Source organism: Halichoerus grypus, chromosome 4 (assembly GCF_964656455.1).
Source record: "Halichoerus grypus chromosome 4, mHalGry1.hap1.1, whole genome shotgun sequence".
NCBI lineage: Eukaryota > Metazoa > Chordata > Mammalia > Carnivora > Phocidae > Halichoerus > Halichoerus grypus.
The window spans coordinates 164,469,439-164,484,220 of NC_135715.1; the positions used below are offsets into that span (position 1 = coordinate 164,469,439).

Sequence of the window (14,782 nt, forward strand, 5' to 3'; positions counted from 1 at the left end):
GTTTTTGTTGGAGACAAAGAGACTTGGGTTTAGGGTGACCAAGTCATCCCAGTTTGCCCAAGACTTTCTTGAGTGTTAGCTCTGAAAATCCCTGGAAACCCCTCAATCCCAGCCAAACCAGGATGGTTAGTCATTCTCCTGGGACAGTGTTTCTTAACCCTTCTTATGGAGTTAGTAGGTTGATTGGCTGGCTGGCTTTTTATAAAATGAAAATATGATGGGGATGGGGGTTGGGCTACCTGGCCAGGTGGGCTGCTTTAACTCAAAGACTTGGCTGGTAGATTTCTGAGCCTGTCATCCCTGTAAAACCTCTTCCTCCCAAGACATGGCCAATGCCCTGCAACTTTTGACTCTTCGCTGCTTCCTTCCTGTGCAAACATTTGCTTGTCAATATCTGTGGTGATTCTAAGGTCTGTGGCCATGCTTCTCAACGTGTGGTCCCTGGACCAGTGGATTAGCATCACTTGGGAACTTGTCAGAGGTGTACATTCTTGGGCTCTGCTCCAGATCTACTGAATCAAAAACTCTGGGAGGAGGGCCTAGGGCTCTGTGTTTTAACCAGCTTTCTAGGGGCTTCTGGTATACTTTCAAGTTTAAGAACCTCTGGTCTAGGAGAAAGGAAAAGTAGCCTGGCCTCCCAAAACCAATAGGGATCTTTCACCTGTGGGTTTTTGGATTCGAAAAAAACTAGACTTTGGCCCAGGAAAGCTAAAGGAGGCCGTTCATTCCAGGTAGTACAAGTTCCCAAGGGAGGAGGAAGGAGAAGCTTTATTATGAACTTCCCACACATACACACATGAATAGGAGTCAACAAACCAAATTTGCCCCCATCTGGGGTTCTGTTCCCCCCGGAAAGAAAATTTGGTTCAATCATTTACTCAGGAAATGTTTTTGAGCGCTTCCTGATTCTGTAAACTCTTGGAGCTTACACTCCAGTGAGGGGGACCGAAAGCAAATAGCCAAACACATAAAATAAGGATTGGTTACATAAATGTGGTGAAGGCAGTAAACAGGTAGCTCTGATGGAAAATTACTAGACAGTAAAAGTGTAATATTTGTGTTACGTGAGTTTGTATTTGCAAAACACGTCTCTTTGTTACTGATGTTACAGGATTTGCTGTAATTAAATACAATGGTCTTTTATAGTCAACAACACTTACCATAATGAAACCTAATGAATCTGAAATCTACTACAATATAGTTCTTTAAAACTCCTTTTAAAAAGAATTACTAGGGTTACTCCCACTAAATGGTTGACCGGGAAGGCCTCTCTGAGGAGGTAATATTTAAGCTAAAACCTGAAGAGATAAGGAGGAGCTGGCCCAGCCAAGTGCCTGGGAGATGCTTTCCAAATTGAAGGAACAGCATTGAGAGATCCCCACTGTGGGAAAGAGTCTGCTGCACCCCTAGGAACTCAAAGCAGTGGGAAAAGTGTGGAGAAGAAGCTGGGGAGCAGAGTAAGACCCTTTCAGGCACGGGGCGGTGGGGGGGCAGAGCACTGTCTGATCCATATCACTTTTCAGCTTTCCTTAGTTTATAGAAAAGACAGCTCCCCCCGCCCCCAGGCCCCTCACCCCCACCCCCACTTTCTTCCCACTCCTCACTGACCAGTCAGGTCACCACAGTCAAATTGCTGCAATTTCCCTCTCTGCCCCTCTGTGATCTTTATGATATCATGTGTCTCCTGAGATGCCTGCTTCTATCATATTACTGACCTTAGCAGCAATAACAAAGGTTAAAATGAAAGCAAATTTTTATTTTCCTTTAGTTGAGCTTTTGGGGATTTTTAAAGCCCTAATAAACTAATAGTATCTCCTGATCCCTAGCCATCTAGTGTTTACATAAGGTCTTTTTTTTTTTTCTTTTTCCATATCTGCATCCTTCTGGAAATGTTTATACAATCCTCAGGGGAGGGAGAGAAATGAAGTTGGAACAGGCCCATCCTTGAGGGAAACAGGACCCATCTGGATGCTGAGGTGCCTTGTCTCTGCAACGTTGGTGGTAGCGATGGGGGAGGGAGGGGAGCCTGAAGAAGAAATGGAAAGATGACTCCATTCCAGTTCTTACAGGCTTCCGTCTCTAATCCCAGGCTGAGCTAAACAAATTCCTGGGGAAGTGTCCCCCCCCCCCCCCCCCGCCCCAGCCCACCAGGAGACTGGGTGTGAGATGAGGTGATGGTCAGGCTAGGAAACTACCTGCGTGGGGCCTCGGAGACTCCTCCCGTCCACCGTGGGCTTCACAGGAACTGTAACTCTCGCTCCCTGAGAAGCCTGAGGACTGAGAGGCAGAGGCACTGCTTGCTTCTGAATTTCCACCTCTCAGAATACCCCAGGCCTTGCAGCCTCCGAGGCTGGGCCTCCTCATTCCTTTGTTGGACCCTCAGAGGAGCTCCTGGAGGAAGAGCATGCCTTCTGTGTTCTCCCTGAAGACCGAGGTGAGAGACCTGTGAGGGAGGTTCTGCAGTTGTTTCTGCCGCTTATCCAGGGAATAACACCTGTTTCCTCTCTCTTCCCTGCCAGAAAACCCCATCCCACACCTGTGAGCCTTCCCTCATTCCCCCCTCTGGCCCTGTGGCCCCAGGTTAGCAGCCCCCCCGCCACTTCTCCATGGAGGACCCGGCCCAAGCAGGTCCCACACAGGGTGCAAAGAGCCTGAGGTCTTGAGGGCCAGAGGCCCCACACAGAGGGGCCCAGAAAAGCCCTCGACCAGCAGGGAGGTAAGGCCCCGGGCCAAGGACCTGGGACGTGAGGATTTGGGGTGCTCTCCTCTGGGCCCCTCACCAAACCAGCAGGCCTGGGCAGCTGTGGTCAGGCGTGGACCCTCCTCCAGCCCCATTCAAACCCAGTCCCCTGGAGCCCCGTGTAGCTCTGCTTGCAAAGTGCAGGCGGCAGCCTCCACAGCCGGCACTCAGCACTGTCTGCGGGGCCAGGTTGCTGTGCTCTGGAGCACAGCTCCGCTAATAAATCTCCATCCTGAAGCCCTTGACTGCCTCCGCTGGGAACTGAAGCGCAGCCTTTCCGAGCGCCCCGCTGGCTGCCCCACCGCCTGCCAAGCTTCTCACATAACCGCATAACCTCCCTGCCAGGGCCTTGCCTCGGCGGGCAGGCAGCATTTCTGGATGTGCCCTTCTTCTCAATCTCTCCCACCCCCTGCCCTCACCTCACGGCTCCTGAGCGCTCACATTTCTATTCCCAGCCAACCATGTTGCAATCCTGTGGGAGTTCAAAGAAACCTTGAGAGGATTTTGAAGTTGGTAGTGCCCTTCCCCCCTTGAACGTGGCCGCACCCAGATGGTGGGAGAGATTTGGTCCCCGAGCTTGGGAGACCAGGGTTCTCAGTTCCACCTCAAGCTCTGTGACCCCGGGGAGGTCACACACATTTTGGCTTTCCCACCTCGGAAGAGGACATTGGGCTAAACACACACTGAGCCCCGAGCTCGGGCATCCTTGGCATGGAATGGCTCCATTTGGTTGTCTGACTGTGTGTCGTACAGCTCAGTGAGGGCAAAGCTCTGCAGAGCCTCCCGTCCCTACCTTCTCGCCGCTTCCCTTCCGCAGAGGCCCCAGGAGCATATCCTCGGGCTTGATTCCACCGGAGCTGGCCCCAATCCAAGCTCGTCTCAGCAGAAGTGCTCTCTCTCTTTGCCAGAGCCCCTCACTCATAGCAATTTATGTAGACATGGACGTGCTTACTTGTCTCCCAGTAGCTCTTGAGAAAAGAATTTATGCATGGCTTCATTCATATGGTCGACACATTTTATAGTAAATGCCTACTATGATATGCCTTGCTAGGTGCTAGGTAGGGGACATGGTCCCAGCCTTCAGGGAGCTTACAATCTAGAGAGACATAAGTGAATCAAATAACCACACAAATCATCATAACAACCATGGCAGGAGCTATGAAGTGACGTGTGGAGAGCTGTGAGTGTAGGGGTCAGAGAAGCCTGAGCACCACAGCCGGTGGAGCCTGAAATCCCAGGGTGAGTCAGATGAATGGGCAGGGCAGGGGGAGAGCACGTCAGACAGAGGGCCAGCATGTACAGAGATTCGGAGCCCAAAGGAAACCTGGCTGGAGCAAAAGTGGAGGGTAAGGAGAAGCGTCTCATTCACCTTTGTGAATCAGGACCTCGAATACTTGGCATTTACCATCCAAACACAAGAAATGTTTATTGAATGAATGAATGACTTGTATAAATTCTCCTTTCTGACAGGCATCAAGCTCCCCAGTTTGTGCAGACTAGAGAAGCTGTTTTATTCTTCCTCATTGCTACCCATCCTTCATGATAGAGGAAACCGTGGAAGTAGGTTTCCTAGAGTCTGCACTGGGAAATTGTGCCCACAAGTTCCAACATGGAGATGGGCACTGTTTCTGTTTAAATATAATGATTTAGGTTAAATATATTCAGATTAAAATGCTGTTGAAAAAGTTGGAGGCTTGCCAGAGTTAACAAATTAAAATATCCCATGCAGCCACTGTGGAAAACAGTATGGCGGTTCCTCAAAATGTCATACATAGAATTACCGTGTGATCCAGCAACTCCACTTTTAAGTACATATACCAAAAGAATTGAAAGCAAGGGATCAAACAGATACCTGTGCACCAACATTCACAGCAGCATTATTCACTACAGTCAAAAGGTGGAAACAATCCCAATGTCTACCAACAGATAAGTGAATAAACAAATTGGGTATAGCCATACAGTGGAATATTATTCAGCCTTAAGAAGGAATGACATTCTGATACATGTTACAACATGGGTGAAATTTGAAAATATTATGCTAAATCAGACACAGGAAGACACATCATATGATTCCACTAATATGAGGTACCTAGAACAGGCAAATTCAAAGAGACAGAAAGTAGATTAGAAGTTACCAAGGGCTGGAGGGAAGAAGAATAGGGAATTACTGCTTAACGGGTACAGAATTTGGGATGATGAAAAAGTTCTGGAGATGGATAGCAGAGATGGTTGCACAACATTGTGAATATATTTAATGCCACTGAATTATATACCTAAAGATGTTTAAAACCATCAATTTTTTGTTCTGTATATTTTACCACAATTTAAAAAAGCAACTTGTCTTTTTTTTGAAGTCCCATTTTTTTTTTTAACGTCTAATACTTGGGACATACTTAAACTGAAAAGTTACTGATCGTTTATCTGAAATTTCAATATAACTGGGTATCCTGTATTTTATCTGGCAACCCTAATTGAGGGGCTTCGTCTTCACCATAAGCTTCCTAGAACCTTCCCAGGATCCAAAGACCATTGTTTCAAAACCAAACTCAGTGCTTGTGGTCTGATAAGAATGAGTGTACAAGATAGGCACAGGAAATCAGGAGGGTGCCTGCCCTAATTATAGACTCAGCCCTAGACAGAGGCCACAAAGTGACTCCCTCAACCCTCACTCGCTCCATCAGTGAAGAAGTAGAGATTAAAAATCTTGGTTGGGTTTCCCATCTGTTGTTTAATCATCATGATCCACAAATGCAGTAAAAGCTGGTTGTAAACCCCTTCTTATGATTGACCACGTGGCTAGAATTACAGTTGCAGATGGCGACGCTCATGCAGATGACTCAGACGATGGCCTTGTCCCCCGCCATCAATGCGTCTTCACACCAGAGTTGGTAAGAACCCATGGGGTGCCCAGATGCCTAATTGTACCACCGCTTGCACCCATGTCTTCTCGACAAAAGAAATTGCCTGCATAGCTCATCATGCAGCAAGAAACAACAGGTGCAAAAGGCAAAGGCCACTTTGGAACCATTTGGACCAGAGAACATGGCTCAGTATAACAAGAGCGCCCACAGACTTGGCACGCCTGCATTAATCTGCCTGCGAGCCGGGCCTGGAAGCAGACCACAGCCCTGGAGTCCACGGCTGCCTTTCCAGGTGGTCCCACCTACTCCTTCTCTCAACCGAGACGAAAGGCAGCTGGGGAGGGCATTTCACGAAGAGATGGGTCGTGTCCAATTCATTTTTACTGGGTGCTGACAAGTCACTGTGCAAGTCTGGAAATGTGTAGCACAGCAAAAACACACGGGTCACAATGCACTGGTGAATGATTACCAGAGGAGAAATTCATTACAGGCTGCTCTCAGCTCCCATCACATAAGGAAGCGTTACATTAACAAGATGGAAGGTCCCTGCGCGTCCCCTCCCCACCACAGCCACTGCCTGCCACCCCACTATTTCAATTTGTGTTGCATGGTGGGAGCAGAGCCCAAAGGCGGGGAAGTTAATTCAGCTATCCTAATCAAAAAGGGGGCCACAGTGGCAGCCAAAGCCAATTGAAGCAGATTCATGCACGCTCCATGAAATTATTTACGTCCAGCTTGCACCAGCTATGACCGCTGTAGTCTAGCACCTATCTATGCCATTAAAACAGGATGAGGATTTTTTTGGGGGGTGGGGGTTGCTCCTATATCTTGCTTTTCATCCTGGGTGCACCTGCGTCCCTGTAGATGTGCCTGGCCATCGTCCCTGTTGGCCCCCAGGTTCCCTTGCATGTCTAACCTTCCCTGACATAGACACAGACAGATGGAGGACTAGCAGGTGCTAGCACAGAGCCTGTGCTGGAGACAGCTGAGTGACCAAGATGCATAAGACACGCTGGGTTTGGAGCCGCTCTGGACCAACAAGTTCTGGGGCAACGGGAACAGGGAGTCTCCATTTTGTGGTGGCCAGGAGGACGTGACAGATCAAGTGGCCTTCAAGTCCTTGCTGTCCAGTGTCACATGCAGTCACTGTCTAATTCCTCTTTCTAATCTCTCTTCTCCAATTAGCACTCCCCACATGAAAGAATCACAGGCCACAAATGGAAGGTTAGCGGAGAGTCAACAGCATGCAGACCGATGGGTCAATAGTTCTTCAATAATGGGATTTCTGCTCCTTCAACATGCCATTCACATGCCCAGGGGCCAGCCCGCTGAACCTGCTTTTAAAGTCAAATGCACAGCCAGGCCCAGAACAGACAGGCTCTGCCTGGGAGGGGGCTCTCCACAGGTGCCTTCTGCAGAAGCCCGGAAAGCGCAGTACTCTGGTCTCACCCCTGCGCCAAGCTCCTCACTACCAAGAGGCCAGGTCGAGCTCCTGTGGCAAATGTCACCCTACAGTGGCTGAGCAAACCCCCGGCACGCTCGCCAGCCAACAGGATGCCGTGCATTTCACCTCCCTTACAGCTGGCCTGGGCTGAAAGCTGCCGTTTCATCACGCAGCTTTCTCCGGGCTGAAGCAGCAAGAGTGCACCTCTCCCAGGAGCGCGCCGTGGACACGTGCCCTCAGCTTTCCCCGCCCTGGGGAAACCTTCAAAACCGTTCAATTTGTCTAAGCCCCATCCATCTTTAATGTCAGAGTCTACATTTTCTCCTCACTTCCTTTTTCAAAGCAGCCAAGAAAGAAAATGTCACTGCATTTGGGGCCGATTCAAAAGCCAGGCTTAGACAGATGTTCGGTTTCATTCTCCCCCCCATGTTTTTATCTCCCGTGGAAACTTCAGGGGCTGCCCCTCCACCCCCTTCATTCCTCTGTTCACTTGGCGTCGTTTTGTGTCCCCTCTGTTGCTCGCTCCTCACATGCATTCTTGTAGAGCATCAGCCTTAGAACTCACAAAGCTCTTGTTGACTGCAGCCCCAGCTAAGGGGACATGATGCTGATTTTTAGTCGGGGAAGGGGCTTGCCAGGTGAAGCTGTCACCACCCCCATCAACACCCTGACGGGGATTCGGAGGTTGAACAGCAGATGCAAGTAAATGTCCCCTGCACTGCCTCTTAGAAACCATATTCCCCAAATTTGTCCAAAACACGTGGAATCATCCCGAGCCGTGGCCGGTTGGTTGGGAAGAGTGTACGCCTCAAACAGACTTTAAGCCATGAAGGGCAGGTGGCAGTTCGGACGAAGATGACAGTTCGAATGCATCCCTGACCGACCCTGGCTCACCCACAAGGAGGGAACTGATGCCCTGATTGATACCCGAGGGGGAAGCTGTCAGCAGGGAGGACAGCGGGGCGATCAAGGACTCAATCAGTGTCAGACCCATCCTGACACACACGGTGGTAAATCACCTTGGGTAAAGATTCCCAGCTGCTAGAGTGAAGAAGGGTGAGCAGGTAATAGAAAAACAGGGGGACAAGCACCTGTGTGGGCCCGGGGCTCTGGGATAAAGACACTTGGCCCGGCCTAGCTAGAGATGCACAAACCTCAGAACTCTGTCCACCCCTCCTCTGCCCAAGCAGAAGTACGGCACTTTCCTGAGTCAATGGCAGAGGGTTAAATACAACCTAGGGTGAACTTTAGAGTATGTAAATTATGTCTCCAGCACACTGTTATAAATACATATCCTCCAACCAGCTGCCCAGGACGACTGCGGTGGAAAGTCTCCCTCCTCCCCTCCTCCCCACCGCAGGAAGACGGAGGAGATCGTTGTTGGTGTTCAAGCCTGTCCTTGCCCACTGATACCTGGAGTGAGAAACAGCTCATGGTGAACTGTAAGGAAAAGAGGCCTCCAAGGCTCAGCGTTTTGATGAGAAAAGATTTCTCCAATTCCAGAAAGCCCCAAGACTGCACTTCAGCAACTTCCAACCCTATTGCAGATGTGATTAGCATTGGCCAAACCCATTTCAGAGATTCTTTCAACCTGTTTTAATTAGACATTTAAAAAATAATAACCTTTTTTTTTTTTGTCCAGGGGACAGAGATTCCTACGTTGGAAATAATGAACGGATTAGCGATTAATTAATTGCTGGCAGGTGCAGGGAGAAGCCATCTACAGCTTCTTAGCAATTTTCCCCCTTTCTCTCTTAAGATCGTTCTTTCTTATTTTAATTAATTTTTTGCCACCCCAGCACTCCTCTTATCAAATATTCAAATAAACTAAACAAATAGAGTGTGCCGAGACCAAAGTGCTCAATACGGCGTTTAATTGGAATTGTAGCCTTGTTTTCTCCCGGTGGAGTCTCGGGGTACCTGGAAGCCTTCCCTGGCAGCCAGGTTCGACTCCAAAAGTGCATTTTTAGCATCTAGTTAATCTTCCTTTCAGGTGCCGAGGGTATGGCTTGATGGAAACACGGAGCAGTAAACCACCGAGTGGTTTGTGGTAAGGAACAGAGGCGGTGACACAGCGAGGCTGCGGGCTTTGTCCCACCCGCCCGTTCCACCGCTCACCTCTGCGGCGTGTCTACACCGTGCGAATGCGTGCCAGCCGTTGTGCTAGCCAAGGCCTCCTGGCCGCCGCATGCCTTGGGGGGCCCGCACCGCCGCAGCTCTGCGGGAGGGCGGCCTTCCCCGTTGCGCACCTGAACAGCTCAGTCCGGCACAACGATCCAAATCCACGTCCTCAAACCCAAGCTATGGCCAGAGGAGGGGTGACGGGCAGGACACGTGCTCAGGCACAAAGCCCCGGCACTGGCCTCCCAGGGAATGTGGACTTCGCATAGAGCTCTGCTCTCCCCGGAGGGACGGCTGCTCTGACAGCTAGGGCGCAGTACGCTTCCTACGACCCGCGATTGTTCCTGAATGAGCGCCGGGTCCTATCTGACTCCGAGAGAGGGCTTCAAGGACGCAGGTCTGTAATGGAGCCAGGGCTATTGGCTGTTTCAGAATGAGTGATGGGCTTCAGGACATTACTCTGGTGCCTTGCAACAGTTGGGAGACTCCTTAGGAGGGAGGGCTTGGACTGTCTTCTGAAAAGCAGCCACATTGTGGAGCCATGACCATAGATTTATCCAGAAATAATGATCAGGAAGAATAAAGAAGGAATGGAAGGCGAGTTTTAAAAGTGTGTCTCTGGTGACCACTATGTCCTTCAGCCCAAAGTATTTGTCTCCAGATCGAGGCAGAGACAGAAGTAGTTTGCTGCGACTGATGGAGCCCAGATGATTCCCTGTCAAGCATTTCAGAAACCGTGAATTGAAAGGTAAAGCGGGGTTGGGGGGTGGCAGGGAAGTAGCCCTGGGGAGTGGGGACACTGCTGCTCAGGAAGCTCAGAAGGAAATGAGAGTTGCTTCTGAGGGCTTCTAAAATCATGCGGGCAGAACGAGGGATCCAGCCAGAGGGAAGATTTTCTGGTACGTCTCTCAATCAATCTTTTGCTCTCTCCCAAGTTTGGAAGCATCGAAGGACTGGAATACAGGGATTCTAAAGCAGCCATATATATAGTTGTTTTGTTTTGTTTTGTTTTTAATCCTCAGGGACAGACTATTGGGCAGCTGTAAAAAATCATAATAGCAAGACAGTTCTTTATATATAAATATGAAAAGATCCTTAAGGCATACAGTTAAGCCAAAAAGCAAACTGAAGGACCACGTCAAGCATGCAGCCCAGACCATATAAATTGCAGGGCCCTGTGCAAAAATGAAATGGAGGGGCAGGGGGGTCAACAATTACTAAGAATTGCAAGACAGCAATAGCAGAACGTTCAATCAAAGGCAGGGCCCTCCTGAACGCAGGGCCCTGTGTGACTGCACATGCATTCTCCACACCCACAGAGCCAGTCCTGCTGGTCGGCTACCATGCAGTGAACCTGAAATACTAAATAAGTAATAAATAATAAGCTGTACCTACAGAGGGGTGGGTGAGAACTAGGTGAAAGGAGAAGGTCCACTATACACCTATTTCAATTTTTTAATGTTTGAACCATGTGGATGAATTACCTAGTCAAAAATTAAAATAGTTAAGAAAAAGTTTTCAGGACTCTAAAAAAGTCCACGGAGACTATAAACAATATGTAGGTTTCCATTCACTTTTCTCAGTGATTCCATGTTGCTCCATGGAAGTCCTAGGAATGAGAAGAAGCTCAGAGAGAGCAGCATCTGACCGAAATGACAAAAGCCGCAACTGTCCTCTCTCAACACTCACTCACTTGCCACTGGACTCGGACTTCCAGAAGCCAGATAAAATAGAAAATGTTCTCTCTCTCTCTCTCTCTCTGTGATCTCTGTGAGGATCTCCTTGGCCTCCTGAACTTGGGCACAGGGGCCAGTGTCTACTTTCGAGGCCATCCTCCAGGCTAATAAGTGAGCAGAGGGACTCCAAATCTCATTAAATGCATGGGTTGGATGAATGTATCAGTAACAACAGTAAGAATCCCTAATAACAAGATGTCTCAAGTTTAACTAAAAAGACACATCCATGTGTCTCCAGAAGGGTACAACCCAAAGAAACGGAAGCAGAACCTGAGATGCTCCTGAACTACAAATACTCATCATAGTTTACACATATCGAGGTCCTACCACGCGCTAAATGAATTATTGATTTCATCCTCACGATTCCCCACAAGGCACATTCCACTATTTTTCTCATTTTGTGGATAAGGAAACAGAAGTCCGAAGAGGAAAAGTAACTTGCCTGATATTACCCTGTGAGTGAAGGATAGAGCCAGGGTGGAACAGACACCCAGGCTCCAAAGCCCACATTGTTCACCATGAACCACATGTTAATGTAAATGATCTATATGATGTCGAACTAAAATATAATAATACTTCTCATCTGTTCCACTTAACAGGCTCTTCCATCCAGACACAATAGGGCTAATTTGGAAGTAAGGGCTGCCAACTTTCATTTGGGTAGATTTGGCTATGAATTCTTTTGCGCCATCAAGTCAAATGAACACGCGGCTCACCATTCATTGTTTGAGGCCCACGTTGACGGTTAGTATGGCTCTGGATTCCCTTTTTTTTGGGAAACAGTTCTTAAATTTTGACAACCTGACACCTCTTGGGAGCAACTCTCTCAAGACTTACCCATAAGCTCTCCAGGTGACGTAAGCAGTAAGGCAGTTAAAAAGAGTGAGGAAGAATTACTTCCAAGAGTATAGATAAATCAGTAAAATAATCGAGAGTCACAGAAGGTGGAGATCAGAGGCAGATGTTAGCATCCCTTAGCTGAGGAAAACAAGACTCTAGGACTCAATTCAAACTGGCTGTAAAAATATTATCCAGGTTGGACCAAACCACAACATTCCTTTGGGAACGTTAGCCTTTCTGAACTGCCTGGGACACCAGGAACAAGTATCTGTGTGAGAAAATCGTACATACACCGGGACCATCTACATTGCCATGCATTTCTCCTCCACTAAATTGTCATGACTACTGGAATGGAAAAGCCAATTTCGGATAGCGTTTGAGCACCGGAAACACGACAAGGCAGAAGATAGGTTCTTGATATGTTTGTGGAAATGGTAATGAATGAATGACTCATCAGTCAATTGACACACTATCATCACCCTACAATGGGTTAGACAAGAAATATCTCATGATAACAATCCAACCCCTCTCTGCAGCCAACCAATGAAATATTCAAATGATTTTTATTCCATTGACACTTCGTGATAATTGCTAGAAATTCTATTCCCAGTAGGCAGAAGCTGGAGATGAAACAGAACCAATGTCAAATTTCTTCATCAAGAGCTGGAAAGTGAGAACAAAATGTCTTGAATGTAGTAAAAGAGGAACATTTTGCAGATCAGCTTAATATATTGCCCTTGAGTGTGCCTAAATGTATTTGTGCGATATTGTCAAGTAACGACTCGATAAATGCTTTAAAGCTTGTCTGGCTTGTTTAAATGTAAAATATTAAGAGAGAAAAGAGGTTTGGCTGAGTTTTACAAATTCAATACCCAAGGTAGTGTGGAAGGAAATAAAAACAGCTGAAATTTGTGTAGTTGCTAATTTAGTTGAAGAATAATCATCCATCTAAGCAAAAAAAAAAAAAAAAAAATCTCTCTGCCACATCTGGAGGAACCAGTTATGGATGGGAAGGTGTGGCTTGGTTGCCAGAACATTTTCCTTATTAAAAAAAAAGAAATCTTAATTTTATGCAAATTGCCATGCAGTCTTTTTTTTTTTTTTTTTTTCAGATTCAGAGCAATGAAACACAGAAAGCAGGAAGGTGGTTTGGGGACTTTTATAAGACTAACAAAGCCAGGCTTTCTTGGGAGGGATACTAGTTGAACTTCTCAGCCAGGTGATGAGGCCAAAGTATTAAAGGTATCCAGTAATAGCTGTAGGATGAGGAGGACCCCCCAGCAGCTTGTGAGGAGAGATCAAGGAATTGGTCTAACACTCTACGAATAATTGAAAATTGGGCAGTTTTACTTAAAGGGAAGAAGGGAAAAGTAGAGTCACAAATAAACCCTGTTTGATAATCAAAGTCTAGTGAGACAAAGAACGTATGCTGCACATAGATTTTTGTACACTAATTCTTGGTATGCTTTTTTGAGTATCACTTTTTATACTATTCTTACTATTTTAAAAAATTATAATGAGATTTTCTTATTTTTCTCAAAACGAGTGACTCTCAAAACTTATCTACATCCGAGTCACCAAGGAAGCTTTTGAAAAATGATGATTTCCTGAACCCAAGGCCCCAAAAAGTCTAATTAGGTACATGAAGCGTTGGAGCACAGGAATCTGTGTTTTAACAAGGGACAGGAAATAAGTCCTAGGTAATTTGATGCAAGGGATTTACATCTCACTATTGAGAAGCTATTCTTATGATTTATGTACCAGGTAATGTCCTGGATCTATGCAGCTAGAGCAGAGAATCACCACCAGGTGGAAATTTATCACAATTACAGGCATAATGGAAAGGAGAGCTCTGAGAGGTCAGAAGGTGGTGATTTTGTCATTTAAATGTGATGTAGTCAAATAACTACTCAATAAATGTTTCAAAGCTTACTTGGTTTGTTCAAATTTCAAATATTAAGAGAATGATAAGAGGTTTGGATGATTTTTACAAGTTCATTACCAAAAGTAATGTGCAAGAAAAGCAAGTACTAGATTTTTAAATGGCTAATATATTGTAGAGTTTCGGAGTCCAGGACACATGGAAACAGGAGTCGGGAGAATGGTTGGAGAGCTACAGAAAAAAATTCTATCTACTTTTCAGTTCCACCTGCCTCTCTCTGGAAGTAATGACCTGATAATACACTTCAAGCTAAACTGTTAACACCTGCATTATGAAGTCACCATTTGGTGGCCAGTCTCTATTTTGACCTATTCACCCACCTCTCCAGGTGAGGCATGTCCAAAACTGCCTTCCCAGTACAAAGCATGTTCTTCTGATTTAATTGCAACCTTTCCTTCAACTGAGAGGGCATTGGGGGAGGAGGGGTGAACTGAACTGAATGTTAAAGAACCCTGCCCAGAACAGCATTTTGGTCCCTCCCAAATATTCACATACCTCCTTCTCTCTCTCCTTCCATCACTATGAGAGTTCCATGGAGCAATGTGGCCCTAATACCAGGAACTTTTGTAATTTCCCTTTGTGGAAAGCCTGTGGCCACCAGAGGTCAATAGAAAAGTAGGAGGAATGACTTCTTACCTGGATCCTACAGAGGAAGATCTGTTTTTCACTGACCCGTCGTGGCACTCATTCACTCAGAGAAGAAATATGAGCTGAGACATACTAAGACACATCCTCTCTTAGAGAAGTTCAGCCCATACTGGCTCAGGAGAGCCAAAGATTTGTCAGAGAGCACATTTCCTAAAGCTTTCATCATTTCAGAGGCTCTTCCAGCCCTTTCCTCAAGGTCCCTACCTCAGTTACCCAGCTATTAGCACCATGACAACCATCAAGGACTACAAGCTTTGGGCAACGCGACGTCCTCCAGTGGGAAGTGTTTGACTCACAAAGTCACAGTCTTCCATACCAATCTCTCATCTTCCCTTTCATCAGTAACAGCAGCTTGCACGAGACATCAAATCTGTGTGGGAAGCCACTGGCCTACAGTGTGGTAGGAAAAAGCACCGAGCATTTGGCATCATATACTAATTTGCATGACCA

At 46.9% G+C, this 14,782-nt stretch overlaps 1 long non-coding RNA gene across 1 annotated transcript in view; it reads right to left on the minus strand.

Moving 5' to 3' along the window:
• Positions 1-1,648: 1,648 nt before the first annotated feature.
• Positions 1,649-14,782, minus strand: part of LOC144381519 (uncharacterized) — a 57,740-nt gene continuing 44,606 nt past the window's right edge. Inside the window, exons 3-5 of the long non-coding RNA XR_013446786.1 lie at positions 3,534-3,708; positions 2,196-2,443; positions 1,649-2,026 (exon numbers count right to left, since the gene is read on the minus strand). This is a non-coding gene — a long non-coding RNA (uncharacterized LOC144381519). The remainder of the gene's footprint in view (positions 2,027-2,195; positions 2,444-3,533; positions 3,709-14,782) is intronic.